Source organism: Rhamphochromis longiceps, linkage group LG8 (assembly GCF_057381845.1).
Source record: "Rhamphochromis longiceps isolate RC_006_pf linkage group LG8, R_longiceps_female_GT1.1, whole genome shotgun sequence".
NCBI lineage: Eukaryota > Metazoa > Chordata > Actinopteri > Cichliformes > Cichlidae > Rhamphochromis > Rhamphochromis longiceps.
In genome coordinates, this window is record NC_140564.1 from 8,763,642 (window position 1) to 8,785,308 (window position 21,667).

Here is a 21,667-nt window from a genome sequence, read left to right on the forward strand (position 1 = left end):
TTTTTGTCTCGCTCTCTCCACTTCTCTGTCATCTGACTGTCGGGCTGAGATCCTGGTGCAACAAAATTTACCAGTAAGGAAGACGTCTTGAAGCATTCTCAATCATCCAGGAAAGTAAATCTCCAAAAGTTGATTCTGTTCATCTGGACGTAGCGTTTTGTGGGAGAAACGTTTCGTCACTCATCCAAGTGACTTCTTCAGTCTCTATTTGACCTCCCAGCCCATTGTCCCTTCAGTGGGCTGTTTCAGTCATTATGCAAATGTATTGTTTATAAGATTTGGGGAAACCTGCAGTCAGCTGAGACTGAAGAAGTCACTTGGATGAGTGACGAAACGTTTCTCCCACAAAATGCTACATCCAGATGAACAGAATCAACTTTTGGAGACAGTAAGGAAGACAGTATGGACACCTGGACAGGAAGATCATAAACTTAAGGAAATATATGTTTTTGTATTCCCCTCCTGAAATCAATCCTGCATGCAATTAGCCCAATAGTCAGTTATTGTCAGTGTGCTAAAACCTTTAAGCAGTATATAAAAACTATTTCCAAATGAATTCATGATGAATTTATGGATGACCTCTTCTCTAAACAAACCAACAGTATTGATTCTCCTTTTGTTTGATTAATGAGTTCTTGGTGCTCTATTGGCCAACTGTTGGTTATTGTTTTCTGCCTGGAAATTCTGAGACAGTATTTTATTTCCAGACTGGCAAGGGAATTGTTTCGAGTGTCTGGACATAAGATATCATTATTATTTTGTGCCAGTGTATTTACAGTGTATTACAATTCTATAGTGATACAATGTATTACTTGTCACACCCCTGCTTACAAAGTAACCATTTTACTTTGTTAAAATGATCAAAATTTCAGCTTCTCCTATTCATCATTTACATGAAAATTTATGTTGCACTGTGGATTGATTTTGTGAAATGACTGGATAATTAGTTGAGGAGACATTTGGCAGAAGACTAAACAGACTTCTTCAAAAAATAATGTTACTTCACTGAGTGAGATATACCACCTTGATAGTACCTGACCTGTAAAAAAAAGCTTGTATTTTCTAACCTATATTTCTCATAAAATTAGATGCAAGCTGATGATTACAAAGACGATTAATGGGGTTGAGGGAATTGTACATCTAAATCAAACCATACCAAATTGTAGCTTGAAATGATGAAAATATAGTTGAGTTAGAGGCATTAGAAAATAAGGGTTTGTAGAAATGTCATACTTTTTACCCCTCTATGGCATGAGTTTTCATTTATTTGGAGGAAAAAAAAAATCTCCCTATTTTGTGAGAGCTTGTTTGTCCCAGTTGAAATATCAGTTACAAAATAGGTTCCAAAATGTCACCGTTTTCTGTATATACTCATAGATTTTACTAGGAACAAGCAATTTATTCAGTTTTCATTTTTATTTTAATGAACATCAAATCAATTTTTATATAAGCAATTTCACTTATTAAGAGAAGAAACCTATCCAAACCTACCTTTACCTATGAAAAAAGTAATTAACTGTCATTTACCACGGTTTTATGAAAGCTGAATTTAAATTCAATAGCCACACCGAGGTCTAATTACTGTCAGTCCTGTTAAATCAAAGAGAAGTAGGCTAAAAGATCTCAAAAAGGCAACACTTCATGCCATGATCCAAACAAAGTCAAGCACAGATGAGAAGCAGTCATTGAAATTTTTCAGTCGAGAAAAGGCTTTGGGACTCCAGCGAACCACAAGGAGAGCCATGAATGGAGTAAACCTGGAAAAAGTGAACCTTCCCAGGAGTGGCTCACCTACCAAATTTGAACCAAGGGCACACCAGTGACTCAGATGGTTAGGACCTCACTGGCCTCAGTTAAGATCAGCACTCATGATTCAAAAGTAAGAAAAGGAGTGGACACAAAGGGAATCCATGCGAGAGTTCCAAGGTGAAAAACCACGCTGACCTCATACCACAGAGAGTGTGGTTATTAAGAAGACAGTGACGTGGCTACACATTTCACCTCTGCCATGTGTTATAGGCAGAGCGATGCAGGCAGGGAATCTCATTCTACTGCATCTGACCTCATGTCAGCTCCACTGAAGTGGGTGTCACCTCATTCAGAAATGAATCGCCGTTCTTGCCACAGGATTGTTGCTACCTCAAGAGTTTAATTGAGGCAGAAGGCTGTGTGAGTGAGAAATCTAAAGATGTAGAGAAAAGAACAGAGGAGAAGGAGGGAAAAACAAAGGGAAGGAAGAAAACAGAGGATGCAATGCAGAAGAATGAAGTGTTTAAAGGTGAAGGATCACATCAGACCCGTCTGTTTCATCTTAACAGTGACAGTGGCTTTGTTGAACCTTTAGACGGCAGAAAATAGACCAAGCCATTTATCTGTGTAAAGAATAGCACAGTGCAGATGAACAAATCTGTAAACCCTGATCTGAGGTCAGATGTTTCTCTGAATGGATGAGTCCAGGGGTGGGAGATTGGAAAAGCTTGTCCTCCATCCACTGTGTGACATGATGCAGCTGCTTCAGCAAATAATAAGGATAACTGCAGACATCAAAGTTTTTGTATTCTTAATAAAGAGTAGGCTATTTGCACGGCCCTGAGACAAGATTGTATCATCGTTTAAATTATCCCATTTAAGTAATAAAACAGGCAGAAGTGTCCTCCTTCCCTTTAAAAATTGAACAAAAATGTCAAATTATTTGTGAGATGAACAAGAAGAACATTACATTAGAACCTCACATTAGAATTGCCTGAGAGTTACATTTTTGGACATGCAAATAATAAAACACAAGAAATGTGAGAAACCAGAACTGATAAATATTTTATAAACATGTATTCTGTCAGGTTGGCTTTTAGTGCATCATCCTTTTAAAGGCAGACTGTTTTCAGCAAAAGATAGTGTTTTCACTCTCATGAGAGAAAGCTGCATGTTTACTTTATTTCCTTTTTATACTATATATTTTGCAAAATACTTTGCAAAGGAACGGTGTGCTATTTGCAGTCTTGTCACAAACATGTAGATTTAAGAGTCAGCTATTTTCTTTAAAAGCATCAGTGTATCCAACTCACTCCTAAACAATAATGCAAAGCTGCTATTTCCTGAACCAAAAATCATTGAATGTCTTGACTGCTCTGATTTGCATAAATGTGAATCAAAACCTGAATCAGTCACAATACTATATAAAGTAAAAAATTACATAAACCTGTACACTGAATGTAACACTCTAGTCGATCATAAAACAACAAAATTATGTACAGAGCAAGACAACATAAATTAGCCCAAAATATTCAAAAACAACATGCACTGAGAGAAAAAGACGATCAAGTTTATTAAACTGGTTGTAAGAACTAATAGTGTCATGGTCTGGGTGAGTCATGGTAATTTTCCACAGCATCTGCTCTCCTCCTCTGGGTGGAGCCCTTATTGCACCTCCCTGGATTCCCACCCGGTGGCAATCATCACCTGCAGTAAGACCAGCGCTCACAACTAGTCTTTGCCAGATTATCTGCTAACCCATGTTAGTTTGTGGCCTCACGTATCTCTTGTTTATCATAGTGTTTGTACTTACCTTGTTTTCGCTTATGTGGACACTGGTGTCTACTGTACTGCTGCTGTTGGTAAAAAACCCTCATTCATCGTACCATTCTCAGCTTCCTGACTCCCTGCACTTCGGGCTCACCTGGATCTCTGCCTCTCGCCTTCCCCTCCTGCAAGCAAGTCAGGCATCACAGTTTGATTACTGGACCTTTAAACTCACCATTCCTCTGGAAATCTCTGACCACTCTCCTCATCTGTTTCAGTGCCTTTGGTCAGCAACAGTTTCCCCCCTGTCAAGCTCCTGCACACAGCAGCCATAGTAACATAATACTGTTCGCGTTTACAGCCTTGGCCTTTCTAGTTTCCTAATCATTCAGCTCATGTTTAGTGTTTTTGACTTGGTTCATAGTCACAGCCTAGTTTATCTGTTATCTCTCATCATTGTAAAAAAAAAAGCTCTTTGTTCACTACGCTCCGAGCCTCCGGTTTTTGAATCTGCATTTGAGTCCACCTCTCTTCTCGGGCCGCTGAGCCCGAGAAAAGAAGTGGTACTATTTATATTGACAAATAGTAAATATTACAGCATTGCAGTCAAGAGAGTAACAATAGAATATAGAGGAAATTAAATCCAGTCCTGTCACTGTGTAAGTTCTACATAAAAAAAACAAACAAACTTAAGTGAATATGACGATGATTTAACTCAATAAATAAATTGGCTTTTCTGTTCAGTTGAGTTCTTCCTCTGCTCCTCTGGATATGACTGTTGTCCATTATTACTGTTATGTGCACATATCTCCAAGCCTCCATAAGGCCTTTAGAAAGTTTAGTTTCTAAAGTTTAAAGACTTTATATGGACTTTTAGCCATCTATGCATGCAGATTTATTTACACATATTAAAAGGACACATTCACAAATCTATATAAAGACTTATTTATAGATTTACAAATCCGATTTTAGATTTGTAAATCTCTCTCTCTCATGCACACAGACACAGTTCTGCTAGAGCGTCATAGATGCTAAAATGGTTAACTATTCTACAAGCAGTTGGTAAAATATCAGCTTAGAAATCCAGCTGCCACATAGTTTGAATCCTTTAACTGTGGCAATTGAGAACATTTCTGTTGTCACTAAATGTGTGGCTTTATGGATCAGCAGGCATTCTGATGCAGCAACCTTTGTATTTCTGCATCAGAATGTCTGATGCCAAATTGGTTTGAATAAGTGCTTTTGAAAATACATCATTAATAAATGTTTAAAACACATGTAAAAGATTTCATTATAATGAAATTATTTTGCCATTTTGAGTTACTGTTGAGTTACTTTTTAACTCACAGAGCAACTTGTGTTATTTTCTGTCGAACCAAATATTTTGTGTATCTGTAGATGTCGAGTACACGGGCAGATAAATGGAGAAACATACAGGTATGGTTAAGAGGAAAGATTCAAGTTCCAAAATCTATTTTTCACCTAGTAGCATCTCAACCTACTTATTAGTTTGCATTCCTTCATAAACAGCAATAAAGGCAACAAACTGAGAGTGTGTCATGAAACGCCAAACAAGAGGCAACGGGAACATGGGAAAGAGAGGGAAACAAACCAATTATAAGCAATTGATTTACTTCCAGGCGGACTTATGGGCGCCTTAGCTTGCCAGTCAGGTTCCAGGTAATTCAGGGGATTGCAACCATTGCCATGTACTTCAGTTATTGGAGCAATCCTATGTCAGCCTCCATGATAGCTTATGGTAAGACAGGAATATTAATAAGAAGCTGTGGTTTTCAAAGACTGGAGCTTTTGAGATCTTACGTTATCCAAAATGACACCTCTACCCCAATTCTGTAGTGCAAGGGGACCATTGGCAGACTGGATATAAAGAATATTTCTTCCTCTATGTTTCTGGGTATATTCCTTTCAAAAATGCTGCATCACATATTTTTTAAATATATATTAAATCAACCTGGCACACATTCTAATCATTCATGTCAAGGACTTTTTCTTGGTGGGGTCTCTTAATTGTGAAAGGCTTAGTGGACCTCATTCTGCTCTCTTTGACAGCTGAACACTCCCATCGGGAAATGCATTATTATGCAGTTGTTCAGTTATACAGGCTGAAGGACGAGATCTGAAAGACGAAAGACAAAAGAGAAGCTTAGGTCCAGCGTGACCTACTTCACCCTAACTCAAACACATCCAGACACACCGTCTTGAAATTGTAACCGTCCCCCTTTTTCGCATTCCATCTTCATCTCGCAGACTTGTCCTATCACCTCTTGACTTTCTCCTCTTTCTTTAGTCCACCGCCCCCCTCCGCTGACTCTTCAATCACAAGAGTTTGGCTGGCAGTGGGATCAAGCCACTGTGAGATGTATGAGCGTGAAAAAAAAATGGATGGCTAATTCAATCAAGTCTATTATTCCTAAGGCAGCGCCGTGTTATCAGTGGCACAGCAAAGGCGTTTTGATGCATTGCCTTCGTGCTCAGCCTCCCCCACTACCACACTACCACAGAAGTCTAAGTTGTTGTGGTCCTTTGAAGGTGGGGGTGGGAATGGGGAGGGTGGGGGGTGGTTCAGACTCACAGAGTTATCAGAGACCAGAGAGGGCTCGTTTTAGCTGCACACAAAAACACTAGAAAACTGCCATTGTAGAAGTAAGAAGTCAACTTTATGCCCCCCCCCCCCCCCCCCCCCAAAAAAAAAAAAACCACAACAAAAAAACAAAGCACAATAAACAAACAAACAAAAAAGAATGCTGTATATAAGAGTGTTTATACAGCATAAAACTTCGCAGCTGCGTTTGAAAGTATGAATGTTGGCTGGTACAGGAATCAGAATCTAGAGATCTCACTATACTATTAACTATTATTAAACTCTAAATATTCACCACTGACAGAATTTGTTATTAAGCTCTACAAGTCCTTGAGTCCTTATTTGTTCTGTTTTAAAACTTAGTTGGACCAGCCCCAATAAAATGGTATCGATGAGATCTACGAAGGGCGTATTCCATTTCTGACAGAAATGGATCCACAGTCTGTGGAATATTCCAGCTCACTGGTTTTCACAACAGTACGTTTGATGGATTCTTTTCCAAAGATGAAATATTTCAACTCACATGAACATGGATTCAATTATGTTTTCACCCAGTTATGACATAAACATGGTATGCAATCACACTGTGTGAAAACTTTGCATTTAGTGTGAACACACCATTACAGTTTGTTGCATTTCACTCAAATCAACAAAAGAATGCATTAAGTGGGAAAACAGGTGATGAGGGTATTTTAATCCAGTAGAGATCACTATGAAAATGAAGTTATTTATGTTTGTTAAAAGATATCCAGTACAAATTTCTTGCATTTTTATTAGAAACTAGTATTTACTGGTAAACATTTTAAGTCATAGTTATTGCCTGTCGTATGCCAAAATGCAGTAAGGCAGTAAAGCAAATCCTGCCATGGGAACTCATGGGGTCAGTTTCGGGTACAGGAACTGGAGCCACCGAGAGAGTGGAAAAACCCTAAAACAGGAAACAAACTAGTGCAAGACCATGACACTGCCATAAAGTTTAACCTTTAAATGAGGTCCTATCTCATTAAATATACACAAATTTTCATTTGATACACTAGGTGTGTATTTTAAACATTTTCATTTCACTCTTAGTGCAATACACATGGAAGCAAAAATCCTAAAATCTCAAAATGTTTTCACAAAACAACATGAACAATGAAAAACAGAGTGATTCTTTCACACTTTCAAAATGTTAAAAAACATTCAGTGAAATATGTTTGTCATCCATAGACACTCTACAGTTATTTAGGTGAACTACTTCTAGTTGAGACTGCAAACTCACCTGAGGGTCTTCTTGTTACACCCAGGAGAAATCCTTCTTTGCTTTATTGAGCTGCATCTTTAACTGTGTAAAAAGAGACACAAAACCTGTGACACAGTAACTACCTTCATTAGGAATAGAATATGCTGGTTGATCACCAGCTCGGATTTAGAAATCTTTGTCAATCAAAGCCTTTCAATACACAATGCTATGGAATGATTTAAAACTGTGTCATGTGCTTGGAAATTTAAGGTGAAATGAATATATATCGTAATGGTTGTGGATTTTGTCACAGGATTTAATTTGCGGATAGTATTATGTAACCCACAATATCAAGCATGCATTTATTGTTCTGTAAACTAAAATATTCTGAACATGGTGCATTAAATATTGTATTTGAAGAAGTGAGAGTTCAGTGGATTTAAACCATGAATAATAATACAACATGCATATGTATGGGTGACTCCATATCCTGGCTGCTGCGGAGCTGATGATGTTAACATTTTTCAAAAAATCTAGTTAGAGAGTGTTGACGGATACAGATCCTTTATGAAGTCAGTAATGCATCTCCAGCATATTGAGAAGCTGATTAACTTTTAATACTAGGTCAGTTGTTTCTTAACAGCAGTAATGTCTTGCACTGTATGTGCAGACATTGGCCTGATTATTCATACACCCACATTTCTTTTACATGAAGTATAGTTTGACATATTGTTGCCACTGTTTTATATATTTCTATATAATATAACCAAGGACTATCAAGATAAAACTCAATACTGATAATACAGATTGGCATGTCTTCAGGCAGCTTACCATGGAAGTGATAGATACCTTTTTTTTTTGTGAAATATTGATATCACACGATGACAGGTCAGAGATATTTCAAGCTGCCCACCCTATCCACTTGGACTTCCAAGTCTAATGCCTGGAATCTGAAGGATCACAGTCACAGTGAGTAGAGCAGGGGTTCAGCAGGAAGACACAGTACTCTGGTTTTGAGGGCAAGGAAAAATACTCATACTACGTGTGGGCTTTTAGATACCAAGTTCAGGACCCGTCTGCATGAGGAGTATAATCTCACAGTTAAGCAACCAGTCTGGAAGGCACTGTTGTGTTAAATGCCAAGCCCTAATACATTTGTCACAGTCTGGCTGAGAAGCTGACTGTGTGGAGTGAGGAGGTGGACCCAAGTGCAGACACGTGAAGAGACAAAACTTGACGTAACAAAAAATGAGCCGTTTATTAAGGCTGGCAAAAATAATACAAACAAAGGGAGAGGGCGAAAACCAAACCTAAACTGGGTGAACTAAGGCTAAACATAAAAAACCATGGAACGCGAACAAGAACATAGAAACCTGACATGAAATCCTGGCGTGATGTGGAAACAACGCAGGACAACAGACGATCAGACGAGGAATGAACGGAAACACACAGACTAAATGCACACTGGAGGTGATCAGGGGAAGTGGAAACACATGGGGAAACAGGAAGCATAATGGGATGCAACCATGGCAACATGAGCCTGACACAGAAGACGTAGACATGAAACACATGAAGGGTGAGGGAGACTTAAACACAGGAGGTGAAGACACAAGGGGAATCTAAGAAATAATGAACTATAACAACAACCTAAGCATAATAGAAATGAACTTAGATAATCTAATGAACTTAAACATAAACATAAAAATATAATACAAATTTAAAATGCTGGGTGAAATGATCCAGGATCATGACAGAATTTTCAAATAGAATTTCACATGAAATATTACAACAAACTGCAAAGATACTTAGACAGTTGGATATGTATATATGATCTGAATATATGATGGATAATTGGGAATTGTGTCTGAACTAAATGTAACTGTAATGCACCTACGTTACGCTGCTTAACAATGGTGGATGTTGTTGCTGTGGTGAAACTACAATATCATTAAGATGGACTACAAATCTATAAATATGGACCAATAAAGTGAAATGCTTGTTACAATTAGATTACTTGGGGATCACTGCGCAGGCAATTTCTTCAAAAGTTTTAACTCACAGCCCTCTACTGCCTGCTCCACCACACACCATGGCCTTCACACCCCCCTGTTACCTTTAATGATTTTGCCCTTTTCCCCTTCTTCCCCCCTTTGTTAACAATAATAAAAATAATAAACTAAAAATGAACCAAATGTGGAAGTGGACGATGCAATCATCTATATTCCACAGAGAGCTTATTTCCATCTTTGATAGTAATGGCTTCACAGTGAGTCTTTTATTTATCAAGTGCATTTAACACAGTCCAGTCTGCTGCTACTGAGAGAGAGATATCTCAGAAATTACTGACAGTCATCAGTCTGATTTGGTTGTGTGTAGTACAGGAGCTCTATAAGGAACTGTGCAATCTCTGTTTCTTTTCACCCTTTAAAATGAGAGTGTGTGAAAGTTAAACAATCTTGATTGGTTAACAGGAGAGGTAAAAGCAAAACTGCCTTTTGCATTCATAAATTGTTTTTATCTTAATGAAAACAAAATATGTCCTTCTCCCAGTTTGTCTAGGTCAGCCCTGTGCCACTCCTCCTCTATAATGGCTTCTCGTTCCTGTCCTACAGACGGATTTTAAGAATTGAAACATGCTTCAACATTGCATTGTTAAGGAGAAAAATGAGCAGAGCCCCATGGCTAGAGTCCAGAAATCCAAGTCCTTACTTTAGCAAGCCAAACGTTAATCATCAATCACTAAAGTGATTATTTCCAGTAAGAGGCAAGCTCAACTGTGTGCGTGTGTGGTATCACTCTGTCCTGTCTTGGGTGCTGTCTTCTCTCTTGTGGACATCAGGAAGAGTGGTCAAAGCTGTCATAATGATATTTAGGGCAAGATTTACAGTCTGTGCCAGCGGAAGATGTCTGATTACCAGGGTAAGACCAGTTCTATGAAAACTGAGAAATTCTCATCATCAGAAGTCTCCTCTCCTATGACCAGACTCAGAAGCTCCACCACCACATCTCACTTCAAATACAAAGTCTCCTGATCAGTTTTAATAGCCCCGGCCTCACACCAGGCATTCTCAATGTATTTCTTTTATGTGCCTATACAAGCAGGGGAATGTGGTGAAAAAACTCACCCAGTTTTCAGGACCTTGAGAAACTCTGGTAACCACACATTCTTCTTAGTGGTTTGATTCCTGGCTCCTCCAGTCTGCATGCCAAGTATCCTTGGGCAAGATACTAACCCTAAGTTGCTCTCTGATGCATGTGTATGAAGAAAGTCCTTGGGTCTAGGTGCGGTTTCCCCCTCTGGGGGCGAGGGTACCTGGATCTGGGGTATAGAGTATGTTTGGGGAGTGTGATTGTGTGTACAGTGTCCATTTGTGTCTGTCTCCACGTTGGGTGAGTGCCGAGTATTTGTCTATGTGTGCATCAGGGTGTTTGTGTCTGTGTGTGCATGAGGGTGTTTGTGTCTGTGTGTGCCTGTTCGTCTATATGTCAGGTCAGGTCTTAGACTCCACCCCTCAGGCCCACCCTTCAGGAACATCTCAGGCCCTCCAAAATATGGAGGCCTATCTCTCCTCACCACACTCCCTGCCGGTGGCTGATGCCCTCAGATGTTGGTGCATTGGTGGTTCTTGGTGTCAGGGCCTGGGCGCTCAGGTATGTATCGGCTCACTCCCGGTGGCTGATTGACGGACCCCTTCTGGGGGGTGGGCAGCCCTCAGGCCTCTGGCCTGGGGCTCGGTCCACTCTGGCACAGCTGGCTGACGGCAGAGCCCGTGGACACGTCACTGCAGCCCCCTCTGGCTTCTGAGCCACGACTGCTGGGTGACCCCTCATCTGGGGCTCTCCTCAGCTCTTCCCAGGAGGGTGGCACAGTTGCCCCACTGATGGTCCTTCTTGGACTCTTGCACTCTGGGGGCCTCTGGATGTCTGGGGCCTGGATCTCCTTCCATGCCTGCTTCATACCCTGGGGGATGGGGCTATGGCTCCAAACCACCCCCTAGCAGACTGTTACATGGAGAAACCTTTTGAATACAAGCGCTCTCATCCACACAGGTGTGCACACAGGTGTACACATGGGTGTTCACAGACACAAAGTACACCTTTCTTGGCTGCTACCTCAAAGCACATTGTGCGCTGTTGGTCTTGCGTGTTGCACAATAACATTCAGTATTTAGTATTTACTGTTATTTACACTTAGCTAGATTATTGCGATGGTGTTGTTTATTATCTTGCTCTCTTTTTTGCTTGTTTTCTCTTCTTTTTTTCTTCTTTCACAGGTGATCCAGGAGATGTTTTTAAGTGTCCTCTCTCACTGTCCCTCTTCTCCTGTTTTTCTTTCCCTTCCTCTCTTTCTTTCTTTCTCCCTTTCCTATCACCCAGTCATGTCTGTCCCGTCTGTAACAACTGAAAATAAAGGTCAAACAAATTGACCAATATGGCATGGCCGTGATGACCCACTTGTTAAAGTAAATCCATTGGGCCTCTTTCTTGGCCTTCAGACAATAATTCTGATGGCTAAAGAACCAAACGGGACAGGCCGAAAAAAAAGAAAGGAAAAAAAAAAGAAGAAGAAAAAGTGCTTGTGTGAATGGGTGTGATTGGGTGAATGTGGCATGTTGTATAGGGTGATTTGATTACTCCAGGAGAGTAGAAAAGCGCTATATAAGAATCAGTCCATTTACCATTCTTTATCAAAATCACTATGGGAAATTTGGCCCACTTCAGGACTGCATACTCCAAAGTCCATTACAACTTGACCCAGGAGGGCTGACACCTTACATCAGCGGTCCCCAACCTTTTTTGCGCCATGGACCGGTTTATGCCCGACAATATTTTCATGGACCGGCTTTTGTCGCGGATAAATACAACAAAATAAAACTAGTACCGGTACCGAAAAAAGAAAATTTATTCATAACACACGTGAAGACCCAGGAAAACCGAGTAAACGATAAAAACGATAACAAAATTACGCTGAAAACTGATAAAAACCCTGAAAACCATACATTTCACACCTGAGCCTCAACTCTCGCGGCCCGGTACCAAACGACTCACGGACCGGTACTGGTCCGAGGCCCGGGGGTTGGGGACCGCTGCCTTACATCCAACTCAAAGGACAGCATTTAGCTAAGAAGCCAGTGAGTGCACAGTTACATCAATGCAATGAAACCTGAAACATTTGTGGGTAATGTCTAACAGCTAATAGCTAGTTAATAGTGCAGGTTGAAAAGCCAATTGGTCCAGTGTGAGAGCACCTCTAAAACTATGGATAAAACCCAGCAGTGGTTGACGGGCTTAAATGTAAACCTCAGGCAAAACAATTCCTTCATAAACTTCTGTCCAGTACTGTCTAGTTGTTGCATTACCAATGCCGAAATGACTGGCTGGCCATAGGTGACAGACCCAGTGTATTCTCCCCTAATGGTGTGCCTTTGTTTCTTACAAATAGAACAGGGGACAATGTGGTGTCATTTATATTGATATACATGCATGCGCCACTAGGCGGCAGTACTTACCGACTAAACAGGTAATGGAGAGCATTTCCAGAGCATTTCCAAAACATGATGGTGATGGAAGTGACAACCGGCCTTGCGGGAGTCATGTGCCACATGGACGACATCCTGGTCTGGGGATCCACGAAAGAGGAACACGACATGAGACTCCACGCTGTCCTCGACCGTGCTGAGAAGGCGGGCGTCACCCTGAACATATCAAAATGTGAGTTTGGCAAAAGAGCAGTGAAATTCTTAGGATTCATTGTGTCATCTGAAGGCATGAGTCCTGACCCTGACAAAACTAGTACGGTACAGAATATGAAAGAGCCAAGCACCGTGAGTGAGCTTAGAAGCTTCTTAGGAATGGTGAATCAGCTGGGGAAATTCATCCCAAACCTCTCCGAAAAAGACAAATCACTGAGAGACTTGCTTTCAACTAAAACATGTGGTACTGGGGGCACTGGGGTTTAGCCTTAGGCTGCCTGGTTTTTAAAGGAGCCACAGAGTCCATGATTTTTTGACAGCAAGAATAAAACCAGGAATTTAGCTCTGCTGTATCAGAGGAAACAAAGTCAGAAGGGCCGCCGAGCTGATTAAAAGCAGCAGAAAACTGCGCAGCAGTGGCGGGGTTAATAACCCGACAGCACCGAGTAGCAGCTCCAGATTTAACTGCGGTATATGTCAAACCAACGTTGAATAACACAGGCATATGATCTGAGAGTGCACAGTCACAAATCTCCAAGTCAGTGACAGGCACACCATATGACAGAACAAGGTCCAGTGTGTGTCCGTGCTGATGTGTAGGGCCACGTACGGACTGTACCAGGCTAAAAGAGTCAATAAGGCTTAAAAAGTCCTTTACCAGTGGCTTATCAGGACAACATACATGTATATTAAAATCTCCAACAATAAGAACACTATCATAGTTGGGCATAATCCCAGCTAAAAAATCAGAAAAGTCGTTTATGAAGTTCTTATTGTATTTCGGGGGGCGATAGATGACAGCGCAGAAAACCGGGTTTGTACGACTCACCTCAAACGAGGTAAGTTCAAAGCTGGAGAACGAAGGCTGTAGAAAACACTGCTTACATTTAAAATCCTTTTTGTAAACAGTAACTGTGCCTCCACCTCTGCCTGATGTCCGTGGCGAGTTAAAATAGCAACAATCCACAGGTAAAAGTTCAGATATAGTACATTTAAACCACAGAAGTGCTTTAAAGACAGGTTTCTAAATACATGTTTCTAAATGTTAACTCATTATTTCTGTGAAGGTTCTCAGTCATCCAGGTCATCGTAGTCTAAGGAGCTTGGAAAGAAAAGCGTTTGGACTTCTTTAAGTTGCTTGAAGACGTTTCACCTCTCATCCAAGAAGCTTCTTCAGTTCTAAGGGTCAAATGGTGGAGAGTCCCAGATTTAAACCCAGTGGGAGTTTCCCCCCACAGAGGGGAACACACACATGTAAAGGAAGCACTTAAAACATGCGGTTATCGTAATTGGGTGTTTGTAAAGTCAGCAAAGATGCACAGAAAAGAAGATCAGACACCAGCTAGGGAGGATAAGAAAGACAGATGCAACAACATTGTCATCCCCTATGTAGCCGGTGTATCAGAGAAACTCGGGGGAAAACTTGGGGGAAATTCTCACCATATCTCAGCTGACATCTCACATCCAACTGCAAAGAGGACACCAGTCCTAGAAATCCTGCTGAGGGGACAGAAATTATTGAAGCCATCATGCGGGTCAAATGCAAACAGGGTCTTAATGAAACCACACATGCCTTGTGAAACAGCGCAATCTGCTTGTGAAATTTCTCCATGCAGTCTCATGACAGAAAAGTCAGAAATTAAACAGTTTCATTTAAGGTCCAGTTATTCTATAATCTGAATGGGAGACAGTATACTCTTGGTACTAAAACCCAATCTAGACAGGCTGTGTAATAGCACCTGAATGTTTTTCTCCACGTCCTCTCTGCTGGAAGTGCGCATTAGAAAAACATCCAAATATGCCATTGTTGGGTCTGCGCTCCCACAGGCCCCGCTGGTTTAGAAACGTATTCCCGTTAACGAAACAAGGAAGCAAGACGAACAGCGATTTTACTTGCGCAAGGGAAGGATCTCAGAGCAGCCCTTCTGCCCTTGTGTGCATGTGTAAGCACGTGTGTGTATGTATGCCTGTGCGAGAATGTGTGTGTGTGTGTGTGTGTGTATGCATGTGCGAGAATGTGTGTGTATGCATGTGAGTGTGTGTGTTTGTGGGTGTGTTTGTGTGACCTCCTGCTCACCAAAGGATCATCTCCCCCACCCTGTATATGGTTTAACCCCTCTAACGGTTTCACCATACACAAACACAGGTGAGGTCATAAAGGCAGGAAGTAAAACATCCTCACTAAATAAGAAACAGAACACTCACATAGGATGTGTCCCTATAAAACACTACAGCCTCCAACAGGCTGGGGTGGGCAATAGAAACAAAAGAATGATCATACAGTTTGAACTAAGACTTACAAATTTAAGTAACACAATGACAACATTTAACAATTTGACTCCAACAGCCATCACTCTGGCATATTTCACATCACAGCCCTGCCACCCGCGAGGGGTTCAGGGCTGTTTCAAAACACTTGATGAATACCCTTCGGGGCAAGTACCTGCCCGGGTGGGAGGGTCTGATATTTGTATGCTATGCCCCGAAGAACCTGTGTTCAGAAATAAGCATCCTACAGATCTACTGATGTAAACCATTCATCCTGTCAAACAGATCAGAACAGCATATCTTGTGACAGCATTATGAATTTGTATTTCCTGAGATGAAAATTGAGAGAATATAAATTCAGTATGGGATCACCCTTACTTATTAAGAAATATCTGGAAAAGAAGCTTAGTATAATTTCTACTTCTGGTAAAACTTTTATTGCTCCTCAGTTTAAGAGAGATTACATTTTTCTCAGTCCGTGCAGCCACTGAAAACACAACACCGCACTGTTTCAAATGCTATAATCCTTGGTAACAGTGAACAAACAGGGATGGACTGTACATGTGTGCATTCTTCCACAAGCGGCAGTATTAAAGAGTACTGACGCTTGAAGTTGAAAACTCATGGAGCTGCACCTTCTTTGGGTACAAACTGACCTGCCCTTTATGATTTTTCCTTTGTTGAACACAGTGTGCCCTCAGCCTTACTCTTGACTATGACAGTGACCTTTTTATTGAAAAAACATGTAAAATGCTTTTGTGCTTTGAATGATGCCTACCTCTCCCTCTGAACTGAGCCCACTAGCAAAAAGAGGGAGTAAATAAATTGAAGAGCACTGAGGGAACTTGTGCTCCTTCAGTGTGTATCAGGAGAAAATTATTGGCTCTTACATCTTCCTCACTCTTGGGCGGAGGAAAGAACAGAGAAAGAGCTTCCCGAGTGCTCAGGGGAGAGATCTCCATGAGGGGTTTGCTGTGGTTTCAAAAAAGTAAGGCTGCTTTTGAGGCCACTAACACTCACTCAGTGCCTCTCTAGGATACAGCTTGGCATTGAATCTGGGGTCTTGCAGGGGCTGGGGCCTACAACCAATATGTGGGCATGTTTTGCACCCATAAAGATGATGAAGAGGACATGGGTTGATTCCCCCAAGTTGATTCCCCAAAGATGGTCAACCCAGAACTAGTTGGGCGAGGGCGAGGGTGTGCTGCTACACAAAGACATGCTCAGTTGATTCAAATCAATTCGCTTTGCTTCACTTCAGTTCAGTTCGATTCAAATAAATTCCTTTCAAATCAAATTCAGGTTCATTAACGTAGTCACAACAGTTGCCTCAAGGGGATTAATGTTGTAAGATACAGATCGTAGTCCAATAATCATACAACCCCCTAACTTTAAAATTTAACAGGAAAAAAACTCTTTGGGAAATATTTACTTTTAAGGGAAAAGTTCTGTATTTTGTATATATACATTTGTTTTTGTTTTTTTTACATCTTCCTTACCCTTGGGTTAGGGTTGTTTTAGGGTCATCTTGAAAGAAAGGAAGATGTGAAATGTACAAATGAGATCTGACGTCAAATGTGACATGATATTAGGAAATGAGAAATTTAGAATTCCATATACCAGTATTGTTACGTGCCAAGGGGTGTGGCTTTGCTTTTGTGCTCTGTTTTGTGTTCTATTTATCTTTCAGGCGTCAGGCCTCCACTGATTGGCCAGTTCGAAGTTGATTGGCAGGTGTCTATTGGCTGGTCTGGGCTCAGTTGGCCAATCACACTCCAAGGAACACTACAAATGAGCCGCTCCCTGGCCAGCTGGGGCTGCTGGCTTCTGCTTTGACAAACATTTGCGAACAGGCTTCTTTATATTGTGTGTGGTGGGAGGCTGGACAGGTAAGCTGGGGTACCCTGTACACTGGTTGTAGATTTTACTCTGTTAGTCACACTAGGTTATGCGGTTGATGCAACTCTTGTATGTTTTCACTGACCTTTTGTCGAGTAGCTAGGTAGGCCTTTTGTTTTGCATTTTTCTTTCAATTAGGTTAGGCCCTGGAAGCTATCGACCTCTTTTTGTTTTATTAATTTCTTTGATTTGGATCAACCGCCCAGTCCTCCTCCCCCACCTCTCTTTTGTTGTTAAGTTTGACTATCCAGGCAAGCAACCAATAAATCCTGCCTGATACTTAACTGTTCTGTGGTCTTCCTCCTTCATTGATTGTGGTTGTCCAGTGTTGCTGTCTCCTTCCTACCTTTGCCTCCGCCGTGGTGGGGGGGACGTAACAAGTATCATTTCCTAAATGTTGCCAAAACAAACAAAGCCAGTAGAATTTTAAAGATAAAAAAACTGCATTTAACCCATTTACCCAGTGTGTAGGGACGGTATGTTGCTCCAGGGTATCTCAGGGCAGCCATTCAATAGATTCGAACACCCAACCTTCTAATTATGGGGCAACCACTTTACCTACTGAGCTATCCCTGGACATTGACCTCATTTAAATTTGAAGAAGGGACCTGATATTGCCTATGTGTTGTCAAACAAACCAGTCAGAAACATAGTTTTTAATAGCTTAAAGGAGCATTATTATCACTTTGACCTTCAAACCAATTGATTGACCTTGAAGGAGGGGTCAGAGGTCAAATTTGACATGACATTTTAAATCTTTGTACATGTTCACAGTATACACCACACTTGTAAGAATCATAGTTTCTCATTTAAAAAGCGTTTTGTCAGGTTTTAACCAATAAATCAGTAAGTTGGTCTTGAAGTCTCTAGAAGATGGAAGCCAGATTTTAATGGTTTGTTAACATGACCACATTCTAGACCCCTACAAAGGTTTATCCGAATTAATTCAAAAACTTTTCAAACCATTTTATTACAAATGTTGACATGACTATGCTTGGTGGAGGTAATAATATACTACTTTTTACAGTGAGCGGTTCACAATGTTTCAGATAATTGGTCCATAGAATGCAAGTGTGCTCACACCACAAATCATTTCAGTTTTTAAACTTCTCTTTAGTGTGAGACCCTTTACATATTGTGTTAAAGACACACAACAATTAATATATTATGGAATAATGAAACATCTGAAACTTAGAATATGCAAGGACTTTAATAAAAACTTGCATGGCATGACTTTAAATTTAGAAAGTGGCAATCATCCCACAGAAAGAATGAAAAAGAGAGAAAGGCCACATATGCAAAATATAAATGTAAAAAAGTTAATTCACTTTACTGAATAAAGTTACAGTTCTAATATTATGATTTCTCATCCCATCCCCTCCCAGCAGAGAAAACAGGATAAAACAGCTAGCCCAACTGCTGTGTTGGATGATGAACCATCAGGCTCCCCAGAACAACTAATTTGATGTGTAGAATCTTCCAGGTAGTCATGTCAGTGAAGAAAAATACTTCATACTTTCCTCACCAGTAAAGCCAGAATACTATCCAGCCCAGAGTGACACCTGTATCATGCCCTTCTTTCTCATAGAACAGAAAAACAGTAAAGTAAGCTTGACTGTGCAACACACCGAGCCTAAACGAATTCTCTCTTACAAAGAGCAGCAGGACGAGTAACAAATTAACACAATGTGAAATGGATGGATGTGAAAAGCACAATATGCAGCCGTGTGAAAAATAAAAACATGGAATTAAAACTGATCTTTTTTGACATATTAGAACAAGAAAACATCTTAACTGACAAGCTTCCTACACAAAAAGATTTTCTATTTGAACAACACCAACAGGAAAATAGTTTTTAATTTATTTAACAGAAAATATCTGTTGATGTAAAAACATTTGGTCCTCCTTGTGAAATTTCTCTGACATCAGCTTGCTGATCTTTGCTCCTTTTTTTGTAGTTGAGGAGACTCTATGTAAGCAGGTTAGTTATGAGACAACAGATGGAAACTTGAGGGTCATGTCATATCTTTGCTCTTCCTACGTCTGCATTCTTCTGGACAGAGATCTCAGATATTGTTTCTGGGAACTGGAGCCACTCACCCAGTGCTCCAATTAACATGGGAACCACTGTTGCCTTTACCTTCCACATTTCCTCTAGCTCCTCTCTCAGCTATTTGTATTTCTCAATCTTTTCCAGTTCCTTTTTCCTGATGGGTTGCTATCCTTGATGATGTTGCTATCCCTTGGTATAGCTACATCTATCATTACTGCCGTCTTTGTCTGCTTGTGCACCAGTACTATGTCCGGTTGACTAGCCATCACCAGTTTGTCCGTCTGTATCTGGAAGTCTCACTGGAATATAGCTTGGTCAGTTTCTCATTTTGACCTCGGGACTTCCAGGCACAGATGTTCCTGTATATTATTCTGGCCACTTGATTAGACTGTTCCATGTATGCCCTACCACCTAGTGTCTTGTACCCTGTTGTTATGTGCTGGATTGTCTCAGGGGCATCGCTTGTTTGATGTGGTAGACCAGGTAAGACCAGACTTGGGCGATCGTGGCTCAAGAGTTGGGAGTTCGCCTTGTAATCGGAAGGTTGCTGGTTCGAGCCCCGGCTCGGACAGTCTCGGTCGTTGTGTCCTTGGGCAAGACACTTCACCCGTTGTCTACTGGTGGTGGTCAGAGGGCCCGGTGGCGCCAGTGTTCGGCGGCCTCGCCTCTGTCAGTGCGCCCCAGGGTGGCTGTGGCTACAATGTAGCTGCCATCACCAGTGTGTGAATGTGTGTGTGAATGGGTGGATGACTGGATATGTAAAGCGCTTTGGGGTCCTTAGGGACTAGTAAAGTGCTATATAAATACAGGCCATTTACCATTTCTATCGATCTTGTGCTTGGAACTTGTCCTGGTGCTGCCATGATTAGTGGCTCTGTGCTGACTTTCTATGGCATTATTTTTTGTGCCACTATCCTGAGCACACGTAAAAAAAAATGTAAAAATATCGTAAAAGTTTATTTTGTGACCCAGAAAGAGCAATATTTCAAACTCCGCCACTCTGTGTTCCTCCACCACTGCCTCGTTTGAGTTTTCGACAAAATGGATTCTGAGATATTGCATTTTGTCATTTCGAGCTGATTGGAGACTAAAACAGCCAATCAGATTTTTTTTGCATCCAAGTCTGTGATTGGCTGGTTTTATGGCACCAATATAACGGCGTACAGAAAGAGTTGAACGCACATGGGCAGAAATGTTGAGAGCGCAAGCAACACATTGCGAGCGAGCGCAAATGCAAAAACTGAGCGAGAGGGGCTGCTATTGCGTGTGTGTGTGGATAATAGCAAACACTGAAATACATTTTTTGCACGCAGCAATGGATTTTGTTCACTCAAGCTTTTCTTTGCTCAAAATAAATTTCTCCTCAAAATGCAACACTTGCACCTGCAAATATTTTTTTACGTGCGCTCAGTTTTTTTTGTGTGCGCTCAGAATAGTGGCACAAAAAGAACGCCATATCTTTCAGTCCAGTTTAGTCCAGCTACTGGTAGGATTTCTGGATGTCGGCCCTTTCTTCTGTCTGACAGTGGTATACACTGGGCAGGGGCCCATCCCATCTATTATTGTTTTTCTCCTTGCTCCTCTTTTTTCCCGGGTTGCTTGTGCCTAAAGTATTCCCTAAGCATGTGGCCATCTTCCTGATGTACTCATGGGTGTTTGTTGTTTCTTAAGAACAACATTGGAAATGATATCTATTTCAATAGCGGGAGTTAAATTCTGGAATGAGTTAAAAAAAAAAGAAATAAAGGTCATTAGTGATATAAACCAGTTTAAAAGAAAACTCAAAAATGAAATTTTAAATAAGTATAAGAATGAAGAGAATGCAATTAACCAAAGACAGCAGTCAAACTGATGTTTATTTTCTTCTTCAAATTAGCAAATCTAAATATAGTTTTAGTCGAACATGAGAAAATATTTTTTGTGATGTTATGTTCTAAGTTGAAGGCATTGTATACGTTTTTGTTGTTCAAATTTAGATGATGAGGATGTAAACCTGAGGGGGTAGGGCTAAATAAGTATATACTTCTGCCTAGTCCTTTTCAAACAACTGCATGGAAAGATTTTATGAAATGTTAAATGGCCTGTATTTGTATAGCGCTTTTACTAGTCCCCACTAGGGACCCCAAAGCACTTTACACACCCAGTCACACACTGGTGGAGGCAAGCTACAGTTGTAGCCACAGCTGTCCTGGGGCAGACTGACAGAAGCGAGGCTGCCATATCGCGCCATCGGCCCTTCTGGCCAAGTGTCTTGCACAAGGACACAACGACTGAGACTGTCCGAGCCGGGGCTCGAACCGGCAACCTTCCGATTACAAGGCGAACTCCCAACTCTTGAGCCACGATCGCCCATGTTGGTGAACGTATATGTTTGAAATAAAAATGAACTGAACTGAACTTTGTAGGTGTTTTGA

The 21,667-nt window shown here is 41.0% G+C and overlaps 1 long non-coding RNA gene across 1 annotated transcript; it reads right to left on the reverse strand.

Moving 5' to 3' along the window:
• Window positions 1–8,236: 8,236 nt before the first annotated feature.
• On the reverse strand, window positions 8,237–14,912 carry LOC146663051 (uncharacterized). Its single transcript, XR_014912900.1, has 4 exons — window positions 14,773–14,912; window positions 14,474–14,530; window positions 12,851–13,036; window positions 8,237–11,342 (listed from the first exon to the last, which is right to left on the reverse strand). It is a non-coding gene; the product is annotated as an uncharacterized LOC146663051 (long non-coding RNA).
• Window positions 14,913–21,667: the final 6,755 nt, after the last annotated feature.